This window comes from Lolium perenne, chromosome 4, assembly GCF_019359855.2.
Source record: "Lolium perenne isolate Kyuss_39 chromosome 4, Kyuss_2.0, whole genome shotgun sequence".
Lineage (NCBI taxonomy): Eukaryota > Viridiplantae > Streptophyta > Magnoliopsida > Poales > Poaceae > Lolium > Lolium perenne.
This window is the reverse complement of record NC_067247.2, coordinates 97,179,792-97,206,497: the sequence shown is the minus strand read 5'-3', so window position 1 is coordinate 97,206,497 and position 26,706 is coordinate 97,179,792. Positions and strand designations below refer to the sequence as shown.

Below are 26,706 nucleotides of genomic sequence, written 5' to 3'. Positions count from 1 at the left end.
AACTTTTTTGTACTCATATCCTTTGATTACTGCATTCTGAGCAGTTGTTCTAAACCATTCCCTCTATTCTAGCTTGCTGGGTTTAACATGATCAAAGTTACAGATCCCCTGATGGAACAGGAGCGGATGTCACAAAGGGCACCCACACCAGCACTGGCACCGGCTTCCCACTCTCCCCGCATCGCACCGGTTCTGTACCGGCTCGTTCTGCATCTACCCAAAGAGGCTCCCGCATCAAGATCGGTTCCTCTAGCTGCACCGTTTATCGCACCTGCCCAACAGTCTCTGCATCAAGACCGGTTCCTCTAGAGGCACCGTTTATTGCACTCGCCTGCAGTCTCCTGCATCGCCACCAGCTCGTGTACCACGGCCTCCCGCACTGCCCCCACCGGATCACCGAGGTCTCAGCTCATTGCTGTGGCCACCCGTGTGGTGACCAGGACGCATCTGAAGGCTATGTTCGTGAGTATATGACAGCATAACTGCTCTTATCTTGATGTCTTCTCTACTCAAAGTCTCACATGGTTCAGTCTTCAGTGCATTGGTGCCATTGACTAATTTTTGGTGGTATCTCTTGCTTTGAATCAGAAATTGCCTAAAAGTATCTCCAAGGATCTCAATGCTGGCCGAAGGGGCAAGATTTCTCTCGTCATGGAGAGTAAAGGTCTCACCGTGGAGGGACGGTACTCCGTCAGTCCCACAGATGGCCGCTTGGCTGTTACTTCCAGGTGGAAAAAGTTCATTGACGGTGCCAAACTTCGCATTGGATCAAAGTTGAAGGTCAAGATCTTTCGATGCCGCTGTGACATGCTGGTCATAAAGTTTGCGGTTGTCTAGTTCTGTTGTCCCATGAGCCCTTAGCAAATGCATTTGTAGTTATACTTATATAAGGTTATCTTATCTAAACTGCTAATTAATTGTATGGGTGGTAAAACTCTGGCAAGCTTTTGCTCTTAGCAAGTATGTATGTATGATCAGCTATTATGATAACTAATGTTTGTGTTCATCTTAATTTGCATTTCCGTTTTAGAAAAAAAACTTAATTTTTATTTTGGCTGACCTGTTAGAGAACTATCAGATTGAATCCACAACATGATTCAAATAGATTCATTACACCGAGCCACATGTCTTGACCTTGCTATACACTAGTTCCATTAATCAGTGCAAGAAGGCTTACCTGAGCTGCCTGAACCACGGCAGATTCGAATCCACCTTAGCTATCTAGCTAGAAATACAACCTTTGCAGAAAGAGGATTTGCAGTATGGGGAGGCTGACATTGGGGACCCATGAGGCAGCAGCGTTGTCAACGTTTTAAAGGCGGCAGGAGATCGAAACAAAAAAAATAAGCCAAAAATCAGTTGGTAAACAAAATCCAAGAAATGAAACATTTACCTTTCTGAGAGGATGACATGCGGGACCCATGAGGCAGCAGCATCCTCAACTATTCCAAGGCGGCAGGGGATCAAAATAAAAAAGGAAATAGCCAGAAATTAATTAGGGTCAAAAATAAATCTATCAAAGGAAACCTTTATTGTTCATAGAGGATGACATGTGGGACCGACCTGCCAGCTGCGCCGTCATCGTTTCAAAGGGGGCAGGGGATCAAAAGAAAAAGGCAAATAGCCAGAAATTAGGGGTAAAAAATAAATCCAACAAAGGAAACTTTTATTGTTCACAGAGGATGACATGCGGGACCCATGAGCCAGCAGCTTCCTCAACGTTTCAAAGTCGGCATGAGATTGAAAGAAAAAGGAAAGTGACCAAATATCAGGAGCCAAAAATAATCCAAGAAAAGAAATTTTATTGTACATAGAGGATGACATGCGGGTCCCATTTTGCAGCAGCGATCTCAACGTTTTCAAGGTGGCACAGGACCAAAAGAAAAATGAAGTAGCCAGAAATCAGGGGGTGAAAAAAATCCAAGAAAAGAAAGATTTCAATTGGGCTGCATCTGGACATCTGGGCCTTCGAACTATCCTGCTGGGCCTTTTGACTCGTACAATTTCAGCCCACTCCAAAACAGGAAAGTTCGGATTTTTCTAAAAAAACAGGAAAGCCCTATGCTTCGCAAAAACACAAAACAAGGAGATTCAACATATAAGTTTGTTTATGTAAAAATAAAGATTTAATTTATCCGTTTGCAATAGCTCAGAGCAAAATACACTGTTTATTGTCTGCAAAATAATCAAGATATCACATGTTTCTTGTACGAGGAGGCTGACATCGGGGACCTATGAGCCAGCAGCGTCGTCAACGTTTTAAAGGCGGCAGGGGATGGAAAGAAAAAATAAACCAAAAATCTGTTGGTAAAAAATCCAAGAAAAGAAACATTTTCGTTCTGAGAGGATGACATGCGGGACCCATGAGGCAGCAGCATCCTCAGCGTTTATTGTTCATAGAGGTTGACATGTGGGACCCGTGAGCCAGCAGCGTCCTCAACGTTTTAAAGGCTGCAGGTGATCGAAAGAAAAAATAAGCCAAAAATCGCTTGGTCAACAAAATCCAAGAAAATAAACATTTACCGTTCTGAGAGGATGACATGCGGGACCCATGAGGCAGAAGCATCCTCAACGATTCCAAGGCGGCAGGGGAAATATCCAGAAATTAATTAGGGGTTCAAAATAAATCCATCAAAGGAAACTTTTATTGTTCATAGAGGATGACATGTGGGACCGACCTGCCAACAGCGTCCTCATCGTTTCAGAGGGGGCAGGAGATCAAAAGAAAAAGGCAAATAGCCAATAAAGTTTGGGTCAAAAATAACTCCAAGAAAGAAAACTTTTATTGTTCGTAGAGGATGACATGCGGGACCCATGAGCCAGCAGCTTACTCAACGTTTCAAAGGCGGCATGAGATCGAAAGAAAAAGGCAAGTGACAAAATATCAGGAGCCAAAGATAATCCAAGAAAAGAAACTTTATTGTACATAGAGGATGACATGCGGGTCCCATTTAGCAGCAGCGGTCTCAACGTTTCAAATGCGGCTTGAGATCAAAAGAAAAAGAAAGTTGATTGTACATAGAGGATGACATGCGGGTCCCATGAGCCAGCAGCGTTTCAAACGTGGCATGAGATCGAAAGAAAAAGGCAAGTGACCAAATATCAGGATCCAAAAATAATTCAAGAAAAGAAACTTGATTGTACATAGAGGCTGACATGTGGGACCTATGAGCCAGCAGAGTCCTCAACGTTTCAAAGGCGGCAGGGGATCAAAAGAAAAAGGAAATAGCCAAAAATCAGAGGGTGAAAAAAAACCAAGAAAATGAACTTTTATAGTACATAGAGGATGACATGCGGGTCCCATGAGCCAGCAGGTTCCTCAACGTTTCAAACGTGGCATGAGATCGAAAGGAAAAGGCAAGTGACCAAATATGAGGAGCCAAAAATAATTCAAGAAAAGAAAGTTTTATAGTACATAGAGGATGACATGCGGGTCCCATTTAGCAGCAGAATGTATCACCGGTTGAGAGGCTGCACGGGATCGAAAGGAAAAGGCAAGTGACCAAATATGAGGAGCCAAAAATAATTCAAGAAAAGAAAGTTTTATAGTACATAGAGGATGACATGCGGGTCCCATTTAGCAGCAGCGGTATCACCGTTTCAGAGGCGGGACGGGATCGAAAGAAAAAGGCAAGTGACCAAATATGAGGTGCCAAAAATAATTCAAGAAAAGAAAGTTTTATAGTACATAGAGGATGACATGCGGGTCCCATTTAGCAGCAGCGGTATCACCGTTTGAGAGGCGGCAGGGGATCGAAAGAAAAAGGCAAGTGACTGATGTCTACGCCCCCCTCCTTTTCCTGTAGACAGTGTTGGGCCTCCAAGAGCAGAGGTTTGTAGGACAGCAGCAAGTTTCCCTTAAGTGGATCACCCAAGGTTTATCGAACTCAGGGAGGAAGAGGTCAAAGATATCCCTCTCATGCAACCCTGCAACCACAAAGCAAGAAGTCTCTTGTGTCCCCAACACACCTAATAGGTGCACTAGTTCGGCGAAGAGATAGTGAAATACAGGTGGTATGAATAAGTAGCAACGGCACCAGAAAAGTGCTTTGCCCAGGACAGTAAACAAGCGAGTAACGCAAACAGTAGTAACGCAAAGAAACAGTAAACAAGCAGCGATAGCAGTATTTAGGAACAAGGCCTAGGGATCATACTTTCACTAGTGGACACTCTCAACATTGATCACATAACATAATAGATAAATGCATACTCTACACTCTTGTTGGATGATGAACACATTGCGTAGGATTACACGAACCCTCAATGCCAGAGTTAACAAGCTCCACAATTCAATGTTCATATTTAAATAACCTTAGAGTGCATGAAGATCAACACGACTAAACCAAGTACTAACATAGCATGCACACTGTCACCTTCACACTATGTAGGAGGCCTAGATCACATCAATACCATCATAGCAATAGTTAACTTCATAATCTACAAGAGATCACAATCATAGCCTACGCCAAGTACTAACACGGATGCACACACTGTCACCATTACACCGTGCAGGAGGAATAAAACTACTTTAATAACATCACTAGAGTAGCACATAGATAAATTGTGATACAAAACACATTGCAATCATAAAGAGATATAAATAAGCACTTCACTATGCCATTCATAACAGTGAATAAGTATTCTGTGAAATATAGCCTAAGAGACCCACACGGTGCACACACTGTCACCTTTACACACGTGGGACAAGGAGTCTCCGGAGATCACATAAGTAAAATTCACTTGACTAGCATAACGACATCTAGATTACAAGCATCATCATATGAATCTCAATCATGTAAGGCAGCTCATGAGATTATTGTATTGAAGTACATAGGAGAGAGATGAACCACATAGCTACCGGTACAGCCCCGAGCCTCGATGGAGAACTACTCCCTCCTCATGGGAGACAACAGCGTTGATGGAGATGGCGGTGGTGTCGATGGAGGAGCCTTCCGGGGGCACTTCCCCGTCCCGGCGGCGTGCCGGAACAGAGACTCCTGTCCCCAGATCTTGGCTTCGCGATGGCGGCGGCTCTGGAAGGTTTCTCGTACCGTGGCTTTTCCGTATCGAGGTTTTAGGTCGAGGGGCTTCTTATAGGCGAAGAGGCGGCGTCAGAAGGTCAACGGGGCGACGACACTATAGGGCGGCGCGGCCAGGGCCTGGGCCGCGCCGGCCTATGGTCTGGGGGCCCAGTGCCCCCCCTCTGGTCCTTCTCGTGTGTTCCGGATGCTTCCGGGGATTCTAAGATCTTCGGCGTTGATTTCGTCCGATTCCGAGAATATTTCTTTACTAGGATTTCTGAAACCAAAAACAGCAGAAAACAAGAATCGGCCCTTCAAAGATCTCGTCAATAGGTTAGTTCCGGAAAACGCATAATTATGACATAAAGTGTGCATAAAACATGTAGATATCATCAATAATGTGGCATGGAACATAAGAAATTATCGATACGTCGGAGACGTATCAGCATCCCCAAGCTTAGTTTCTGCTCGTCCCGAGCAGGTAAACGATAAACAAAGATAATTTCTGGAGTGACATGCCATCATAAACTTGATCATACTATTGTAAACACATGTAATGAATGCAGCGATCAAAACAATGGTAATGACATGAGTAAACAAATGAATCATAAGGCAAAGACTTTTCATGAATAGTACTTCAAGACAAGCATCAATAAGTCTTGCATAAGAGTTAACTCATAAAGCAATAATTCATAGTAAAAGCATTGAAGCAACACAAAGGAATATTAAGTTTCAGCGGTTGCTTTCAACTTATAACATGTATATCTCATGGATATTGTCAACATAGAGTAATATAACAAATGCAATATGCAAGTATGTAGGAATCAATGCACAGTTCACACAAGTGTTTGCTTATTGAGGTGGAGAGAAATAGGTGAACTGACTCAACAATAAAAGTAAAAGAATGGTCCTTCAAAGAGGAAAGCATCGATTGCTATATTTGTGCTAGAGCTTTGATTTTGAAAACAAGAAACAATTTTGTCAACGGTAGTAATAAAGCATATGCATCATGTAAATTATATCTTACAAGTTGCAAGCCTCATGCATTGTATACTAATAGTGCCCGCACCTTGTCCTAATTAGCTTGGACTACCGGATCATCGCAATGCACATGTTTTAACCAAGTGTCACAATGGGGTACCTCTATGCCGCCTGTGCAAAGGTCTAAGGAGAAAGCTCGCATTGGATTTCTCGCTATTGATTATTCTCAACTTAGACATCCATACCGGGACAACATAGACAACAGATAATGGACTCCTCTTTTATGCATAAGCATGTAACAACAATTAATTTTTCTCATTTGAGATTGAGGATATATGTCCAAAACTGAAACTTCCACCATGGATCATGGCTTTAGTTAGCGGCCCAATGTTCTTCTCTAACAATATGCATGCTCCAACCATAAGGTGGTAGATCGCTCTTACTTCAGACAAGACGAACATGCATAGCAACTCACATGAAATTCAACAAAAGGTAGTTGATGGCGTCCCCAGTGAACATGGTTATCGTACAACGAGCAACTTAATAAGAGATAAAGTGCATAAGTACATATTCAATACCACAATAGTTTTTAAGCTATTTGTCCCATGAGCTATATATTGTAAAGGTGAAGAATGGAAATTTAAAGGTAGCACTCAAGCAATTTACTTTGGAATGGCGGAGAAATACCATGTAGTAGGTAGGTATGGTGGACACAAATGGCATAGTGGTTGGCTCAAGTATTTGGATGCATGAGAAGTATTCCCTCTCGATACAAGGTTTAGGCTAGCAAGGCTATTTGAAACAAACACAAGGATGAAGCGCTGCAACAAAACTCACATAAAAGACATATTGAAAACATTATAAGACTCTACACCGTCTTCCTTGTTGTTCAAAACTCAATACTAGGAATTATCTAGACTTTAGAGAGACCAAATATGCAAACCAAATTTTAGCATGCTCTATGTATTTCTTCATTAATGGGTGCAAAGCATATGATGCAAGAGCTTAAACATGAGCACAACAATTGCCAAGTATCACATTACCCAAGACATTTATAGCAATTACTACATGTATCATTTTCCAATTCCAACCATATAACAATTTAACGAAGAAGAAACTTCGCCATGAATACTATGAGTAGAAACTAAGGACATACTTGTCCATATGCAACAGCGGAGCGTGTCTCTCTCCCACACAAGCATTTATTCAAACAAAACAAAAACAAAAACAAACCGACGCTCCAAGTAAAGTACATAAGATGTGACCGAATAAAAATATAGTTTCAGGGGAGGAACCTGATAATGTTGTCGATGAAGAAGGGGATGCCTTGGGCATCCCCAAGCTTAGACGCTTGAGTCTTCTTGATATATGCAGGGGTGAACCACCGGGGCATCCCCAAGCTTAGACTTTTCACTCTTCTTGATCATAGTATATCATCCTCCTCTCTTGACCCTTGAAAACTTCCTTCACACCAAACTCGAAACAAACTCATTAGAGGGTTAGTGCATAATCAAAAATCCACATGTTCAGAGGTGACACAATTATTCTTAACACTTCTGGACATTGCTCAAAGCTACTGGAAGTTAATGGAACAAAGAAATCCATCCCACATAGCAAAAGAAGCAATGCGAAATAAAAGGCAGAATCTGTCAAAACAAAACAGTCCGTAAAGACGAATTTTAAAATGGCACCAGACTTGCTCAGATGAAAATGCCCAAATTGAATGAAAGTTGCGTACATATCTGAGGATCACGCACGTAAATTGGAAGATTTTTATGAGTTACCTACAGAGAATTAGGCCCAGATTCGTGACAGCAAAGAAATCTGTAACTGTGCAGTAATCCAAATCTAGTATGAAGCTTACTATCAAAGACTTTACTTGGCACAACAAAACACAAAACTAAGATAAGGAGAGGTTGCTACAGTAGTAAACAACTTCCAAGACACAAATATACAACAAAGTACTGTAGCAAAATAACACATGGGTTATCTCCCAAGAAGTTCTTTCTTTATAGCCATTAAGATGGGCTCAGCAGTTTTAATGATGCACTCGCAAGAAATAGTAGTTGAAGCAAAAGAGAGCATCAAGAGGCAAATTCAAAACACATTTAAGTCTAACATGCTTCCTATGCAAAGGAATCTTGTAAATAAACAAATTCAAGAAGCATAATGCAACAAGCATAGAAAAACTAGACAAGCTCAACTTCAAGATTTTAAGCATATAGAGAGGTGTTTTAGTAACATGAAAATTTCTACCAACATATTTTCCTCTCTCATAATAACTTTCAGTAGTGTCATGAGAAAACTCAACAATATAACCATCACATAAAGCATTCTTATCATGAGTCTCATGCATAAATTTTTTACTCTCCACATAAGCATAATCAATTTTATTAGTACTAGTGGGAGCAAATTCAACAAAGTAGCTATCATTATTATTCTCATCATCAAATATAAGAGGCATATTGTAATCATAATCAAATTCATCCTCCATAAATATCATTATAATCATCATAAATAGGAGGCAAAGTATCATCAAAGTAAATTTTCTCCTCAATGCTTGGGGGACTAAAAAGATCATGCTCATCAAAACCAGCTTCCCCAAGCTTAGAATTTTCCATATCATTAGCAACAATGGTGTTCAAAGCGTTCATACTAATATCATTGCTACTAGCATGCAAATAAGATTCCATAGGTTTTTTAATTTTCGCATTAAACCATTCATGTCTTGACTCAGGAAATAGAATAAAAAGCTCACAGATGTTTTCCATTATGCCTTACTAGTGTAAAACAAGAAACAAAAAGATGCAATTGCAGGATCTAAAGGAAATAGCTTCGAGCACAAACACAATGGCGCCAGAAAAGTACTTTACCTGGAACCGAAGTATGAGTGCCTTTTACCTTTCCTCCCCGGCAACGGCGCCAGAAAATAGCTTGATGTCTACGCCACCCTCCTTTTCCTGTAGACAGTGTTGGGCCTCCAAGAGCAGAGGTTTGTAGGACAGCAGCAAGTTTCCCTTAAGTGGATCACCCAAGGTTTATCGAACTCAGGGAGGAAGAGGTCAAAGATATCCCTCTCATGCAACCCTGCAACCACAAAGCAAGAAGTCTCTTGTGTCCCCAACACACCTAATAGGTGCACTAGTTCGGCGAAGAGATAGTGAAATACAGGTGGTATGAATAAGTAGCAACGGCACCAGAAAAGTGCTTTGCCCAGACAAGAAACAAGCAAGAGTAACGCATAAAAAACAGTAAACAAGCAGCGATAGCAGTATTTAGGAACAAGGCCTAGGGATCATACTTTCACTAGTGGACACTCTCAACATTGATCACATAACAGAATAGATAAATGCATACTCTACACTCTTGTTGGATGATGAACACATTGCGTAGGATTACACGAACCCTCAATGCCGGAGTTAACAAGCTCCACAATTCAATGTTCATATTTAAATAACCTTAGAGTGCATGAAGATCAACACGACTAGACCAAGTACTAACATAGCATGCACACTGTCACCTTCACACTATGTAGGAGGCCTAGATCACATCAATACCATCATAGCAATAGTTAACTTCATAATCTACAAGAGATCACAATCATAGCCTACGCCAAGTACTAACACGAATGCACACACTGTCACCATTACACCGTGCAGGAGGAATAAAACTACTTTAATAACATCACTAGAGTAGCACATAGATAAATTGTGATACAAAACACATTGCAATCATAAAGAGATATAAATAAGCACTTCACTATGCCATTCATAACAGTGAATAAGTATTCTGTGAAATATAGCCTAAGAGACCCACACGGTGCACACACTGTCACCTTTACACACGTGGGACAAGGAGTCTCCGGAGATCACATAAGTAAAATTCACTTGACTAGCATAACGACATCTAGATTACAAGCATCATCATATGAATCTCAATCATGTAAGGCAGCTCATGAGATTATTGTATTGAAGTACATAGGAGAGAGATGAACCACATAGCTACCGGTACAGCCCCGAGCCTCGATGGAGAACTACTCCCTCCTCATGGGAGACAGCAGCGTTGATTGAGATGGCGGTGGTGTCGATGGAGGAGCCTTCCGGGGGCACTTCCCCGTCCCGGCGGCGTGCCGGAACAGAGACTCCTGTCCCCCAGATCTTGGCTTCGCGATGGCGGCGGCTCTGGAAGGTTTCTCGTACCGTGGCTTTTCCGTATCGAGGTTTTAGGTCGAGGGGCTTCTTATAGGCGAAGAGGTGGCGTCAGAAGGTCAACGGGGCGACGACACTATAGGGCGGCGCGGCCAGGGCCTGGGCCGCGCCGGCCTATGGTCTGGGGGCCCAGTGCCCCCCCTCTGGTCCTTCTCGTGTGTTCTGGATGCTTCCGGGGATTCTAAGATCTTCGGCGTTGATTTCGTCCGATTCCGAGAATATTTCTTTACTAGGATTTCTGAAACCAAAAACAGCAGAAAACAGCAACTGGCCCTTCGGCATCTCGTCAATAGGTTAGTTCCGGAAAACGCATAATTATGACATAAAGTGTGCATAAAACATGTAGATATCATCAATAATGTGGCATGAAACATAAGAAATTATCGATACGTCGGAGACGTATCAGTGACCAAATATGAGGTGCCAAAAAAAACTCCAAGAAAAGAAAGTTGATTGCACATAGAGGATGACATGCGGGTCCCATTTAGCAGCAGCGGTCTCAACGTTTCCAAGGCGGCAAGGGATCAAAAGAAAAAGGAAGTAGCCAGAAATCAGGGGGTCAAAAAAATCCAAGAATAGAAAGAAATTTGGTTCATAGAGGATGACATGCGGGACCCATGATCCTGCATCGTAAACGGCTCGATCGGAGAGCGTTGAACAAGATGGCGCGATCGAGAAAAAAAACAATGCCAGAGAGGCTGCCATCTGGGCCCTACATCCCTCGGCGGTGCGGATTTGCGTTGACTCGGCCGGCGAACCCGAGATTTCGAGATGCACCACGTCCCGGGCCACCATACGCCACGTTTTGGCCGTTTTCGTCGGGCTAGGTGGCCTCAAAAACGAGAAAAAAAACGTTTTGACATGCACAACGGAGAGACCAAAAATCGTCGGCCATGGTCACCAGCAACCACGACGCGACTTCAACTTCGTCGGCCATGGCAACTTTTCTTGTAGTGATTACAAATAGATGATCTCGATCATGATAGGCAGCTCACAAGATCTAAACATGATAGCACAATGAGGAGAAGACAACCATCTAGCTACTGCTATGGACCCATAGTCCAAGGATGAACGACTCACACATCAATCCGGAGACTGGCATGGTGATGTAGAGCCCTCCGGTGATGATTCCCCTCTCCGGCAGGGTGCCGGAGGCGATCTCCTGAATCCCCCGAGATGAGATTGGCGGCGGCGGCGTCTCTGGAACTTTTTCCGTATCGTGGCTCTCGGTAATAGGGTTTTCGCGACGGAGAGTTTAAGTAGGCGGAAGGGCAGAGTCGGGGGGCGCCCGAGGGGCCCACACCATAGGGCAGCGCGGGCCCCTCCTTGGCCGCGCCGCCTTGTGGTGTTGCCACCTCGTGGCCCCACTTCGTATCCCCTTCGGTCTTCTGGAAGCTCCGTGGAAAAATAAGACCCTGGGCGTTAATTTCATCCAATTCCGAGAATATTTCCTGTGTAGGATTTCTGAAACCAAAAAGAGCACGAAACAGGAACTGGCGCTTCGGCATCTCGTTAATAGGTTAGTGCTGGAAAATGCATATAAATGATGTAAAGTGTGTATAAAACATGTGAGTATTGTCATAAAACTAGCATGGAACATAAGAAATTATGGATACGCTTGAGACGTATCAAGATGCTACGGTCAGGGCTAAGCTGGAGAGGATCATGGCATCATAGTACTACACCGCCGCTGCGGTTGGAGGTGTGCAGACATAGGAGAGCGTGCCTGCCTCACCAGAGGCGTCGTCTGTAGAAGAGAACCTAGCTAATCACTTGTTTATGATACCAAGTTAATCAAAACCTTAATAAGAACCTTGTTGTGAACCATCTTTAAAAGTGCAACACATCCTAAACAAATCATTCCAACTCACTAATCCTAAATCATCGGGGTTAGGTTACGCTTAGAATGATTGCATCTCATACTTATACATTATAGCATATTTGCCAATCTTTTAAACATTGTCCTTACCGGACGATGATGCTATTTTAGAATTTGGAGCTATTCCGTATCGAAGTCCTTGCCTGCATAATCTTACAGTCAAGAAAGGCAAGTTCATCGCTTGCTCATGCCACTTTGAGTATTTTTACCAAATTACTAGCAATTTACTATACTTATCACTCCTGCATTAAAATCAAAGTATTACTTTCACAATTATGAATATGACTATGTGGTGGGTAATGGAACCATGGTATGAGTTTGGTGGAGGTTCCATTTGCATTGGGTTTTTCATCTAGGACTTAACAAAAAATGTCGTTCAGTGATTCTTGCGCCGTAATACCCGTGTTTACCATAAGATCTGGAGTGGGACGGAGTAGTCATCTATTCTTTTCCCTCTGGCATATCAACAGGTACACCTGCCGGTGGGCTAGTAGACGCTAGAAGGGAGGAAGCCCATATTGCTTCTACGGTTTGGTGTATCTATGATGGATTGTAACGGGCTGACTCAAGGACTAGATTAGAGAATCAGTCAGCAGCCAGTGGTTTACAAAAGGGTGGGTATGCAGAGTCGCGGAAAGGCCCAGTGATTGGCTATGACCTTATACCCAGGGTCGCGAAAAGGCCCAGTGTGGACGGGATGAGCTGCCCGGTTGGTAACAAGGATAAGATCTCTTATGGGTAAACTAACACACCTCTGAAGAGTGTATCAAATTGTGGCATGTTGATGCGCGTGAGACACACGTCCGTTGGGAACCCCAAGAGGAAGGTGTGATGTGCACAGCAGTAAGTTTTCCCTCGGAAAGAAACCAAGGTTTATCGAACCAGTAGGAGCCAAGAAGCACGTTGAAGGTTGTTGGTGGCAGAGTGTAGTGCGGCGCAACACCAGGGATTCCGGCGCCAACGTGGAACCTGCACAACACAATCACAGTACTTTGCCCCAACGTAACAGTGAGGTTGTCAATCTCACCGGCTTGCTGTAAACAAAGGATTAGATGTATAGTGTGGATGATGATGATTGTTTGCGAAGAACAGTAAAGAACAATTGCAGTAGATTGTATTTCAGATGTAAAGAATAGGACCGGGGTCCACAGTTCACTAGTGGTGTCTCTCCCATAAGATAAACAGATGTTGGGTGAACAAATTACAGTTGGGCAATTGACAAATAAAGAAGGCATAACAATGCACATACATATATCATGATGAGTACTATGAGATTTAATCAGGGCATTACGACAAAGTACATAGACCGCTATCCAGCATGCATCTATGCCTAAAAAGTCCACTTTCAGGTTATCATCCGAACCCCTTCCGGTATTAAGTTGCAAGCAACAGACAATTGCATTAAGTATGGTGCGTAATGTAATCAACACAAATATCCTTAGACAAAGCATCGATGTTTTATCCCTAGTGGCAACAGCACATCCACAACCTTAGAACTTTCTGTCACTGTCCCAGATTTAATGGAGGCATGAACCCACTATCGAGCATAAATACTCCCTCTTGGAGTCACAAGTATCAACTTGGCCAGAGCCTCTACTAGCAATGGAGAGCATGCAAGAACATAAATAACATATATGATAGATTGATAATCAACTTGACATAGTATTCAATATTCATCGGATCCCAACAAACACAACATGTAGCATTACAAATAGATGATCTTGATCATGATAGGCAGCTCACAAGATCTAACATGATAGCACAATGAGGAGAAGACAACCATCTAGCTACTGCTATGGACCCATAGTCCAGGGGTGGACTACTCACACATCGATCCGGAGGCGATCATGGCGATGAAGAGACCTCCGGGAGATGATTCCCCTCTCCGACAGGATGCCGGAGGCGATCTCCTGAATCCCCCGAGATGGGATTGGCGGCGGCGGCGTCTCTGGAAGGTTTTCCGTATCGTGGCTCTCGGTACTGGGGGTTTCGCGACGAAGACTATATGTAGGCGGAAGGGTAGGTCAGGGGGCGTCACGAGGGGCCCACACAACAGGCCGGCGCGGCCAGGGCTTGGGCCGCGCCGCCCTAGCGTGTGGCCACCTCGTGGCCCCACTTCGTTTCCTCTTCGGACTTCTGGAAGCTTCGTGGAAAAATAGGCCCCTGGGCGTTGATTTCGTCCAATTCCGAGAATATTTCCTTACTAGGATTTCTGAAACCAAAAACAGCAGAAAACAGCAACTGGCTCTTCGGCATCTCGTCAATAGGTTAGTGCCGGAAAATGCATAAATATGACATATAATGTGTATAAAACATGTGAGTATCATCATAAAAGTAGCATGGAACATAAGAAATTATAGATACGTTTGGGACGTATCAAGCATCCCCAAGCTTAGTTCCTACTCGCCCTCGAGTAGGTAAACGATAACAAAGATAATTTCTGAAGTGACATGCTATCATAATCTTGATCATACTATTGTAAGCATATGAGATGAATGCAGCGATTCGAAGCAATGATGAAGATAATGAGTAAACAAATGAATCATATAGCAAAGACTTTTCATGAATAATACTTTCAAGACAAGCATCAATAAGACTTGCATAAGATTTACTCATAAAGCAATAAATTCAAAGTAAAGGCATTGAAGCAACACAAAGGAAGATGTAAGTTTCAGCGGTTGCTTTCAACTTCAACATATTTATGTCATGGATAATTGTCAACACAAAGTAATATAACAAGTGCAATAGGTAAACATGTAAGAATCAATGCACACAGTTTACACAAGTGTTTGCTTCTGGGATAGAAAGAAGTAGGTGAGCTGACTCAACAATAAAGTAGAAGAATGGCCCTTCGCAGAGGGAAGCATGGATCACTATATTTGTACTAGAGCTTTTCATTTTGAAAACAAGAAACAATTTTGTCAACGGTAGTAATAAAGCATATGTGTTATGTATAAGACATCTTATAAGTTGCAAGCCTCATGCATAGTATACTAATAGTGCTCGCACCTTGTCCTAATTAGCTTGGATTAACACGGATTATCATTGCATAACATATGTTTCAACCAAGTGTCACAAAGGGGTACCTCTATGCCGCCTGTACAAGGGTCTAAGGAGAAGGTTCGCATTGGATTTCTCGCTTTTGATCATTCTCAACTTAGACACCCATACCGGGACAACATAGACAACAGATAATGGGCTCCTCTTTTAATGCTTAAGCATTCAACAACAATTAATATTCTCATAAGAGATTGAGGTTTTATGTCCAAACTAAAACTTCCACCATGATTCATGGCTTTAGTTAGCGGCCCAATGTTCTTCTCTAACAGTATGCATACTCAAACCATTTGATCATGAAAATCGCCCTTACTTCAGACAAGACGAACATGCATAGCAACTCACATGATATTCAACAAAGGTAAAAGTTGATGGCGTCCCCAGAAACATGGTTACCGCTCAACAAGCAACTTATTAAGAAATAAGACACATAAGTACATATTCTTCACCACAATAGTTTTTAAGGCTATTTGTCCCATGAGCTATATATTGTAAAGGCAAAGAATAGAAGTTTTAAAGGTAGCACTCAAGTAATGTACTTTGGAATGGCGGGGAAATACCATGTTGTAGGTAGGTATGGTGGACACAAATGGCATAGTTTTTGGCTCAAGGATTTGGATGCACGAGAAGAATCCCTCTCAATACAAGGCTAGGCTAGCAAGGATGTTTGAAGCAAACTCAAGTATAAAAGGTGCAGCAAAGCTCACATATGAACATATTGTAGCTATTATAAGACTTTACATTGTCTCCTTGTTGTTCAATGTGATGACCCAGCGTACCACTGCATGGTGTAGTACACAAGTCGTTGACATAACACAAGTGAAACACCGTTCCACTCATATTACATCTCTCAGAGTGGTACAACAGAAACATATGCGAGTCCAAGGTATGTCTATAGAAGTACACACGAGCTGTTTACATAAGATCAACACAACCTCCTACTTTACAGTGAGGTAAAACTTCAAATAAAGTTCCAGAAGAACGACTCGTAGTCTATCTTATTGCTAACTTAAGTTCAAGAGCTACTTGGCTTGCTATAGAAATCTAGCTACTTAGGTGCTAGGATTAGGGAAAGGTTCCCTTCTATTACTAATCTAGGTTTCCAGTATAGCTGATGCAGAAGTTGACTCCATTGACTTCTTTGATTGGATTCTTCATCTTGTTGCAGTTGACTCTTTTGTCTTCGAGTTCCACGGTAGTTTCTCCTTCGGTGCCTTGATCTAAGAAGGGGGTTCGAACGAGATAGAATGAGTACGAGTGTACTCAGCAAGTTCATATTAGGAAATAGGTGTATCATGCACTAGCTACAGCCATAGACCAGAAAGTCATAGGCCAATGCAAGTTTTCATAAACATTTCTTCAAAAGGTTTATTTTATTCTGAAAACTATGCCCGTCAGTCTTCACAGGTTGACCAGAACTTCGTGGAGTTCCTTTCCTCGCGTTGTCATAGCTCCCTTCCCGAACGAGGAGTGACAAATAATTCAAGTATCCTCTGCAGAGGTGCGTTACTTTTCCCATAAGAGAACTTATCCTTGATACCAACCGGTGTACTTTCCCGTCCACACTTCCTTGGTGTGGGGCCAGGTGTAAGGTCCAAGCCAATCATCGCCTTCTCCGCGACCGCAAACCCACCCTTTTGTCCACCCGCACACCTCCAAAGACTTCCCCGATAATACGGCTTTACTCATGGTGTACTTTGGACAATCCTTCATAGATCGTAGAGCCATCATCACTAATGGATGGGGATTTAAAAGGCTATCCCAACCTACGGCAGTGCCTCCAACACCCCGCCGGCTCTACCAATCCGTTGGCGTGCAGAAGGGAAAAGATACAAATTGACTTCCCGCAGCCATTATAGATCTTATGGTCAACGCGATATGTACGGCGCTAGAATCACTGGACGGCATTGGTAATTAATCCTAGGGTGATATAACCCATTGCAATGGAACCTCCACCATATCAACACATACCATGGTTCCATTGCCCACCACATAGTCATATTCATAATTGTAAAATAATACTTTGCTTTTCAATGCATGAGTGATAAGTATAGTACTTTGCATATAATTTGATAAAAATAATCAAATGACATGAGCAAGCGATGAACTTGCCTTTCTTGACTGCAAGATTATGCAGGCAAAAGCTTCGATACGTGATAACTCCAAATTCTGAAATACCATCATCATCCGGTAAGGACAATGTTTAAAGAACTGGCAAAGATGCTATAATGCATAGTATGAGATGCAATCGTCCCGAGCGTAACCTAACCTCGATGATTTAGGATGGATGAGTTGTAAAGATTTCTTTAGGGTTGGTTGCACTTTTAGAATGGTTCTCAAACAAGGTTCTTATTAGGGTTTGGTTATATTAGCATCATAATCAAGTGATATAAGACATCATAACAAGTACACACATAAAGAATAGTGGTGGAACAATATGTAAAGAACAGTTGTCAATTTTAAGTTCTACAGATCATGGTTGATGATTACTGATACTATACTTCAAAAGAATAACTTTTGAAGAATATGTTGTTTAAGAAATAATGAGTATTTAAATGAAGAACTATGGCTTCTATGGTTTGATTGACATTTGTACTTTAAAAGAATAACTTTTGAAGAACAGGTTAAATAAGAATATGAACTACTATACATAGGAGCTATGTAACTCTAGGGTTTACTATTGAGTTCATTTAGTTGCACTAATAGGAACTAGTTGGGTTCTTAAATAGAATGGGTTTCTATATAGCAAGTATTGGCAGGTTTATTGCTATAGTTTCTTCTAAGCATCATATCAAAGGATAGTTATTAAGATGGTTCTATAAATTAGCTATTAGGGTTTACTATGGTTTCACAATTTCTTTACTAAATAATGATTAATGGTTTCTAAACTAGATGGTTTATCACTTCCTGAATAGGGTTCAGGGGAATAGGAGCATGTGATGTGTATTACTACACAAGATTGGTACTAGGGTTTATCATTATGGTTCTACTAAATTATGATGGTTGAGGTTGATCCTAATGGTATGGTATATAGGATTGATGATCAATGGTGCTAACATGTAGTAACAAGCTAGGGTTTATACCTAAGTGGCACTAGTGAATCATATAGGTTTAAGCTAAGTATATGGAAACATGAAATGATAATCTCAAGTGACTTGGTTTATGCTAGTGGTTCATGAGCATGCATTCAATTGTTTCTTATTAGGATTCTATATGTCAAGTAAATCTCACATGATCATATGTGACACATAACTAGGGTTTTAGGGTTGGTTCTAAGGTGGAATGATCACATGAAATAATGGGATCAAGGTCTTACTCAAATTGAAACTAGGGTTTCTAATTTATAGTACAACTCCTAAAATGATGATTGGAATTATAAATGTGGTAACTAATTACTTTGAAGCATAATTAGTAATGGTTTGGCATTTTATTATTTTACACAAGACTTAATAATTAGAGTAACTCCTATTTTAGTTTAATTAAGAATCAGGGTTTAATAATTGTTATTAGGGTTAAAATAATTAACTTGTTAACTAAAGAATGTTTAAGTAAATAATTGTTGAGCTACCAAAATGATATTGGCTTTTAATATTTTCTTGCTTTATTGCTATTTAAAGAAAATGGCAAATGGTAATTTGCAAATTAGGGTTTATGAATTACCACTAATAATTAAGTTAATGTAAATATGATAAATAAAATTAATCTTAACATTTTACTTAGTTACTGAATAGTTAAAATTTAATTTTGGAACTTAATTATTTATTGAATTCAATTTGCATTTTAAATAAATGAAAAGGCATAATTAATAAGGTTAAAAATAAGTGAATTTTTATTTTGACACATATTTTGGTTTTATATTTTATTTGAATAGAGTTTATTTTTGTGAGCATTTTGATATATTATTTGCATTTTTCTGAGTTGAAATGAATTTGCTATGATTTTACAAAGTTTCAACATTTTTCTGGTTTTTTAAACTAAATAGAAAACACTAAAGCTACCCGGTACAAATCTAACCCTAGCAGCTGACTAGTGGGTCCATTGACTGGGTCAGTTGCCACGCGGGCAACGACTACCAACGATGTCGGGGAACCCACCAGCCACGTTGGCGTTGCCGGCGGCTAAACGCCGGCGACCAAATCACGGCGGCGCTATGCTACAGGGCCTCCTAGGATGGACTACTGATGGTTTCCGAATCTCCTCGACATGCTGAAGATGATGGTGGTGACGGTTTTGCGAGGGGTTCACCGGAACTAGCTCCGGCGAGAGGTGATGCGGCGGTGCTCTCCGGCCAACACGCGAACTAGGGCTACGGGCGATGCCAGGAAGCAATAGATAGCTCGGAGGAAGCGCAAGCTCACCAGGAGTACGCTGATATGCTCGATGGCGATCTTGGTGGTCGGAATCGACCACACAGCCTGGTTTCCGGCCAGCAGTCGAAGAAAGGAATGGCGCGATTGCATCGATTGAGGGCTCCATTCGTCGATTCCTTTCACCCAGAGAATCAGCAAGCTCTCGCGCTTCTCCTCGACCACACCACGGAGCCAGGGGTGGTCGGAATCCTCGAATCCTTGCTTGACGCCGGCGACAGAGAGTGGAAGATGGTGAGATATAGAGGATGATTGAGAGGATGAGAAGCGGCGTTGTGGTTCTAGGGTTTCACTGCGAAGCTCCAGACACATTTATAGAGCTCGGCGAGGCTTCTACCGTAACTTCACCGGCGGCAGTGGATCAGATGCGTCGACGACGGTGAGGTGCATACGGGCGCGAATCTTGGCGCTAAAGGATAGGACGGACGCGAGAGATATAGAGGAGGGTTCTGGAAGCTTCTGCCACGTCCAGGGTCATCCCTATCTCCAACGGTGAGGTGGCCAGGGCGTTTCGGTGCGCTGTTGACGCCGTGGAGGAAGACGACGCCCTCGTTTTGTTTCACGCCAGCGACGAAGCGGTACGAGGCCGTGGGCTGGACTGGGCCGTGGAGTTGGCGTGGGTCTTGGGCTGCTGCTGGACTGTCTACGGCACAGACGAGGTAAGTTCCCTCTCTTTTCTCTTTTCAATTTCTATTTTATATTTTCTGTTTTCTATTTTGTTGTTTGAATTCAAATTTTAATTCTGTTATGTTTTGCTGGTTCTAAAATATTTGAATAGCAAGATAATTTGATAATCATGATCACCGCCTAATGTTGTTGTTTACACAAGTATTGCAATTTTGATTTGATTTATAATTTTGGTGAGATGTGAGTAAAATGGAATGGTTTAAATCTTTATCCCAATTGCTTCTTAATTAAGGAACTAATATATTTGAATGGTTTGAAATTTCTAACATGTGCAGGGTGAACACATGCTTAGGTTTTGCTAGTACTTAGCAATATTGATGGTTCACATATATTTCAATTATGGCTAGAGTTTCATATAATTGGTAATGAGGTTGGAGTTGTATTATGATTGTATGTGAATGATAGTTTCCAAAGGTTTGAGAATATGGTTGGCTTCACTCTGTGTTAAATAATCTTGCTTAGCAATTCTGGCTTGGCTTACTTGAAATAGATCCTAAGCTTATCAGGGTTAATTCACTTGTTAAAGTGATTCTAATTCATACCCTACTATTTCATTTGGTTCCCAAGGCAAGTACTTGGGAGGCAAAATAGAATTGAATATTGATTCACTCTACTCACCAAAGGCATTTAGTCCATAAGCATATATGGCTGGGTTTATTACTTGTGATACATGATACACAAGTTAGGTAACAATATTTTATGTGGGATGGATCCTATATGAAAGGGTTAGAGTTTTAGGGATACCTCACTAATTGAAATATTGAATAGGCATGAGGCATGGCAGGGTTATATTTGTACTCCAAAGTGATACTTGGATTGAAATGCAAAGGTGATCTAGGGTTTTAGTTGTGATCACCCAATTGATACACAACCAAGAATTAGGATATGAACATAAGCTTTGGTTATGTTTCACTAATGGAACATGGCTCTTATCTACAAGATTAAAGGTTGGTTTAAACAAGTAAGGTGTAATTCTACTCTAAAATTCTCTAGGATAGACATGGCTATGGTTAGCATCTATAATCTCTCACACTTCTAATTGTCTTGTAATAGCCTAAGGTCCTACTCAAGATATGATGATATGATCCTCTAAAGATATGGTTTGCCTAGGGATTCTACCTTGCAATATTATGTAGCTTGTTCTTCAGGAAATCTGATAAACCTGCATCTTGTGGTATGCCTCCACCTCCTAGCTTCTTCATCTTGATCCAAGCTAATCCACATGGAGTGGCTCTATGTGTTTTCTTCCTTGTATCATACTACAAGGTGATCAAATGGATGAAGGGTGTGGCTCTATTTATAGGCTTGGGCAAGCTCTAGTATCATGACACATAAGTGGTGACTCTTGGGTTGGTTTGATGACTAAGGTGCTTGGGTGTCATGCCCTCATCCATAGCAATCCTTTGAGCATGAGGTGGCATAGCTTGGAAAGCAAGTCATGTAGATATTTTCATCCTATGTGGCAAGATCATTATCCTCTCATATGATTTATTTTTGGATAGCCAAGTGGCATTTGTTACTAAATATCTTGTGGATGGTTTTATTATTGTGGATGAGTCACTATATCGTATTGGATTGGATTTATATTATAATATTGATCAAAAGATCAAGGTTGAAGGTTATTCCTCAAATTTGGATAGTTGGTTTTGATTTCACCAAGGCATGATCATATGAGTTTCAAAATACTCATAGTCAGTTTGATTCAAATAGTTTGAACTATAAATCGTAATGTAAATGGATTTAGTTTTATGATATTCCATATACTTAATAAGTTATGATTTAAATAAGAATGTGTGGCTTTTATGCACTTTAGACCCTGTGGTTTACCTTATTTGGTAATAAGTTTAGAAGTGAATTAATTTACACACAAAGTTAGTTGCTAACTTTTAAGTGTTCATAAGTTAGGCTTCGATTCTTAAAGAATGTGTTGTTGTAAAACTAATTCCATTTGATCTAATCCATAGATCAAATCATCTCTACCCAAAACAAGGTTTTAGCAAAGATCACAGTGAAGTTTATAGCGCTTGACTTGATGATCTACTTCAGTTCCAGCAAGTCAAGTGAAACTTCGCCATCGTGGTAAGTTTTATTTGAAAGCGCGAAAATCCCCCGGATTTTCTATGCATGAATGCAATGCACACTTTGGTGTTCTCTCATTTTATTGCCTCTAAACCTGGGATATTACAGCCTCTCCCCCTTAAACTGAACTTCGTCCCGAAGTTCGAACGCTCTCATGTTTCGGAATAGTTGAAATGTCTTGAACAGATCACCATCCTTCAACTCCATGGTGATCACACTATATATAGTGAAATATATCCCTTGTCCAGATCCTTCCTGGAGTCTTCTGATGTCTGGCACTAATACTTTCTTCTATTCTATGATTTCTTCCAACACTCTAAGCTTATAGGCTTTCTCTCTAAAGATTCTTGGATTAGGACATCTTATTGTGTTAATGGCCTTTACTAATGGTTGTGGTGACATCTTCCTATTTGGGTACTCAAAGCTTGGTTTTACCAGCTGCGGTAATCCAGCTGCGATGTAATATGGCACTATGGTGTACCAGCTGCGGTGTCCAAACCTTAATTCTAAAAGATTCATTTAAGGTAGGGTATTGTTTTCCCTTACTACCATAACGAAAGTAATGGTACTTGGGAAGGTATTTACAGTAGGCATGGTCCTGGTTGTTTAGTCCTATGAATGGATTAGACTCATTTAGTCCATCCAATCATGGCTTCTAGTTTATACTAGTTATCTTCCTTTTGGTTTCTTTAGGTTCCATGAAAGGAATCTTTCTAATAGGCTTATGTTTTGGTATGGTCAAACTCCTTCGGTCTTAAGCCTTCTTAAGCTTTGCATGTCCTTCGACATCTTCTTCATCCAACTTCATTATCTTAGACTTACTTGAGCTCTCTTGGTTTCGAGTAATTACAATTACCCACTCTAGTTAAGGTCTAACCCTTACTTCCTCGAGATATGAACCTCGGCTTTTGGTCTGACGACCTCCTGAAACTACATTTATATGGGTAGTTTCCCACCAACCTTATAAAAATAAGATCGTACTTTTTCTCAGTTCAGACCTTTTTCTCCATCTATCACACTACCAATAATATCTTAATATTTCTCCTTCAGCCTTCCTCTCCCCCTTGGAGTTTACTAATGATCTTCCAACTCCTTTCTTCTAATCGTTAAACTCCAAGGTTAGGTAGTTGGTTTAAGTCTGGTTTAGGTTTACACTTTTCTAGAGTCTCACGAAGAATTCTTTGCGGTATATCCACACAGTTGTGGGTATCCATTATGAATCCTCCAACTAAATATTTACCAACCACGAGATACCAGCTGTGAAATACTAGCTGCGGAATTCCCCCTTTCTTTTAGGGTAAAGAAATGTTCAAGCTGCGGGCTATCTGGTACCAGCTGCAGACTACCTAGTACCAGATGTGGCTTATTGGATACCAGCTGTGGCTAGGTTATGGTTCTAGTCAATTATCTACCTACCAGCTGTGGCTACTTACATAGTTTTAGTTAAGATATACTTCACTTCACATGATTTCTCTTCATGATTATTCTATATCAGCTGCGGTCTTATTATACCAGCTACGACTTCACTTGTCTATTTTGCTTTTTCCAGGGTTTGTTTTGCAAGAGAACCACTTGTTGACACTATGAAAATAGTATTTTAAGTGACTTCACTTGCATTCCTTCTTCCATAATGAATACAGCTCTACTTCTACTACTCCATATTCACTATTTTTCTCACTTCCATGGTACTTCCATGTTGAAGTACTCCTTGATTAAGGATAGAAGTGAGTTTTATTGGTCCTTCCTGTAGAGTATTGTGGTTACTTCCCACAACTTTACTTCCTTCTTTAAGTGAACCTTAATCTTGTCTTCAAATCTTCAGAATTCGTCACTTCCTTACACGAATACCTTTACCCTCTAGACCTATAACATCAAGTAAGAGCTTGATATTGCAACATGCATTTGCATATCAAAGTCAAACTTCATGTATGGATCTAGTCAATCAATGAAGATTCAAGAAAATCCAAGAAAATCCAGCTTTGTGCTTATAATACACATCCTTATATGCCTGAATATAATAATTGGGTAAGACATCCCTAAACATCAGGTATAGATGTGTAGTATATAACACCACATAAGATAGGTTTAGGTTGTGATACTTAGCACAATACGTAAATTTCTACTATTTTCCTCAACATTTATCTTAATTGCACATTTGCAATGAGACAAACTTGAAACAAAATGGCCTGGGATGGTTGGAGTTAACCTAGTTTTCTTTGGAAGTACTAACAAAATAGGTTACCATATATATGTGCTATTGAGAACTACTTCCTATAATACCATTAGTTCTAACATGTCTATTCTAAACACATGATTGTTTAGAATATACCACATACAACTCTAGGATTTCTCTATGTGATATGCTCTAAATAAGTCTTCTTTAAATTAAGGACTATGGTTCTAACATACTTGGTACAGTTATTAGGATTTTAAGGCCTAAGCTTTCGAACTATTCCCTAAATCCTACTCCTTATCATCCTTTTGTTATCGTACTTATGATGTTCTACTCCATCATACCATGATTCTCAAGTGAATCATATATGATTACTAACTCTACCATGAAAAGTAGACTTATATGACCCCTATCACTCTTCCTTACCTCCTATGATTGACCTATCATAGGTATATACTACCACATATTACTTATCTCCCTTACTTACCATCAGTCATTTGACATTTTTAATGACTCTTACTTAACCATACCTGTATTGGTATACTTCTTCCAATAGGATATCTTCCTTACGGTTGTATCCTCTCTTTGGACTACCATGTGTTGTATACCAACTGTGGTCTACTACCATCAATTATCTTAAGCTTCAATGGTGTTCTAGTTACTTGGAATGAAGCAAGATAACTAACTAACTTTACTTAAGAAATATAGATAAGAAAGATTGACTCAAGTGTGTCAGGATTATTCTCCAGAGAATACCCATCTCAAGTCAAAAGAATAGTTGGTTTAGCATAGTTGGCTTAACTAAGATACTTCCTATAGACACTACCAAACCTATAGGTCTCCTTTAAAGGGTTTTAATCCTAGGGTCAAAGCATTTGCTCTGATACCAGCTGTGATGACCCAGCGTACCACTGCATGGTGTAGTACACAAGTCGTTGACATAACACAAGTGAAACACCGTTCCACTCATATTACATCTCTCAGAGTGGTACAACAGAAACATATGCGAGTCCAAGGTATGTCTATAGAAGTACACACGAGCTGTTTACATAAGATCAACACAACCTCCTACTTTACAGTGAGGTAAAACTTCAAATAAAGTTCCAGAAGAACGACTCGTAGTCTATCTTATTGCTAACTTAAGTTCAAGAGCTACTTGGCTTGCTATAGAAATCTAGCTACTTAGGTGCTAGGATTAGGGAAAGGTTCCCTTCTATTACTAATCTAGGTTTCCAGTATAGCTGATGCAGAAGTTGACTCCATTGACTTCTTTGATTGGATTCTTCATCTTGTTGCAGTTGACTCCTTTGTCTTCGAGTTCCACGGTAGTTTCTCCTTCGGTGCCTTGATCTAAGAAGGGGGTTCAAACGAGATAGAATGAGTACGAGCGTACTCAGCAAGTTCATATTAGGAAATAGGTGTATCATGCACTAGCTACAGCCATAGACCAGAAAGTCATAGGCCATTGCAAGTTTTCATAAACATTTCTTCAAAAGGTTTATTTTATTCTGAAAACTATGCCCGTCAGTCTTCACAGGTTGACCAGAACTTCGTGGAGTTCCTTTCCTGCCGCGTTCGCAGTTCCCTTCCCGGAACAGGGAGTGACAGTCACAATTCAGTATCCTCTGCAGAGGTGCGTTACTTTTCCCATAAGAGAACTTATCCTTGATACCAACCGGGTGTACTTTCCCGTCCACACTTCCTTGGTGTGGGGCCAGGTGTAAGGTCCAAGCCAATCACTGCCTTCTCCGCGACTGCAAACCCACCCTTTTGTCCACCCGCACACCTCCAGTAGACTTCCCCCGATAATACGGCTTTACTCATGGTGTACTTTGGACAATCCTTCATAGATCGTAGAGCCATCATCACTAATGGATGGGGATTTAAAAGGCTATCCCAACCTACGGCAGTGCCTCCAACACCCCGCCGGCTCTACCAATCCGTTGGCGTGCAGAAGGGAAAAGATACAAATGACTTCCCAGAGCCATTATAGATCTTATGGTCAACGCGATATGTACGGCGCTAGAATCACTGGACGGCATTGGTAATTAATCCTAGGGTGATATAACCCATTGCAATGGAACCTCCACCATATCAACACATACCATGGTTCCATTGCCCACCACATAGTCATATTCATAATTGTAAAATAATACTTTGCTTTTCAATGCATGAGTGATAAGTATAGTACTTTGCATATAATTTGATAAAAATAATCAAATGACATGAGCAAGCGATGAACTTGCCTTTCTTG

General features: G+C 41.0%; 1 pseudogene; it reads left to right on the top strand.

Annotated features, from left to right (window-relative positions):
- LOC127347027 (uncharacterized) overlaps nucleotides 1-11,926 on the top strand; it is a 60,925-nt pseudogene extending 48,999 nt beyond the window's left edge.
- The last annotated feature ends 14,780 nt before the right edge of the window (nucleotides 11,927-26,706 follow it).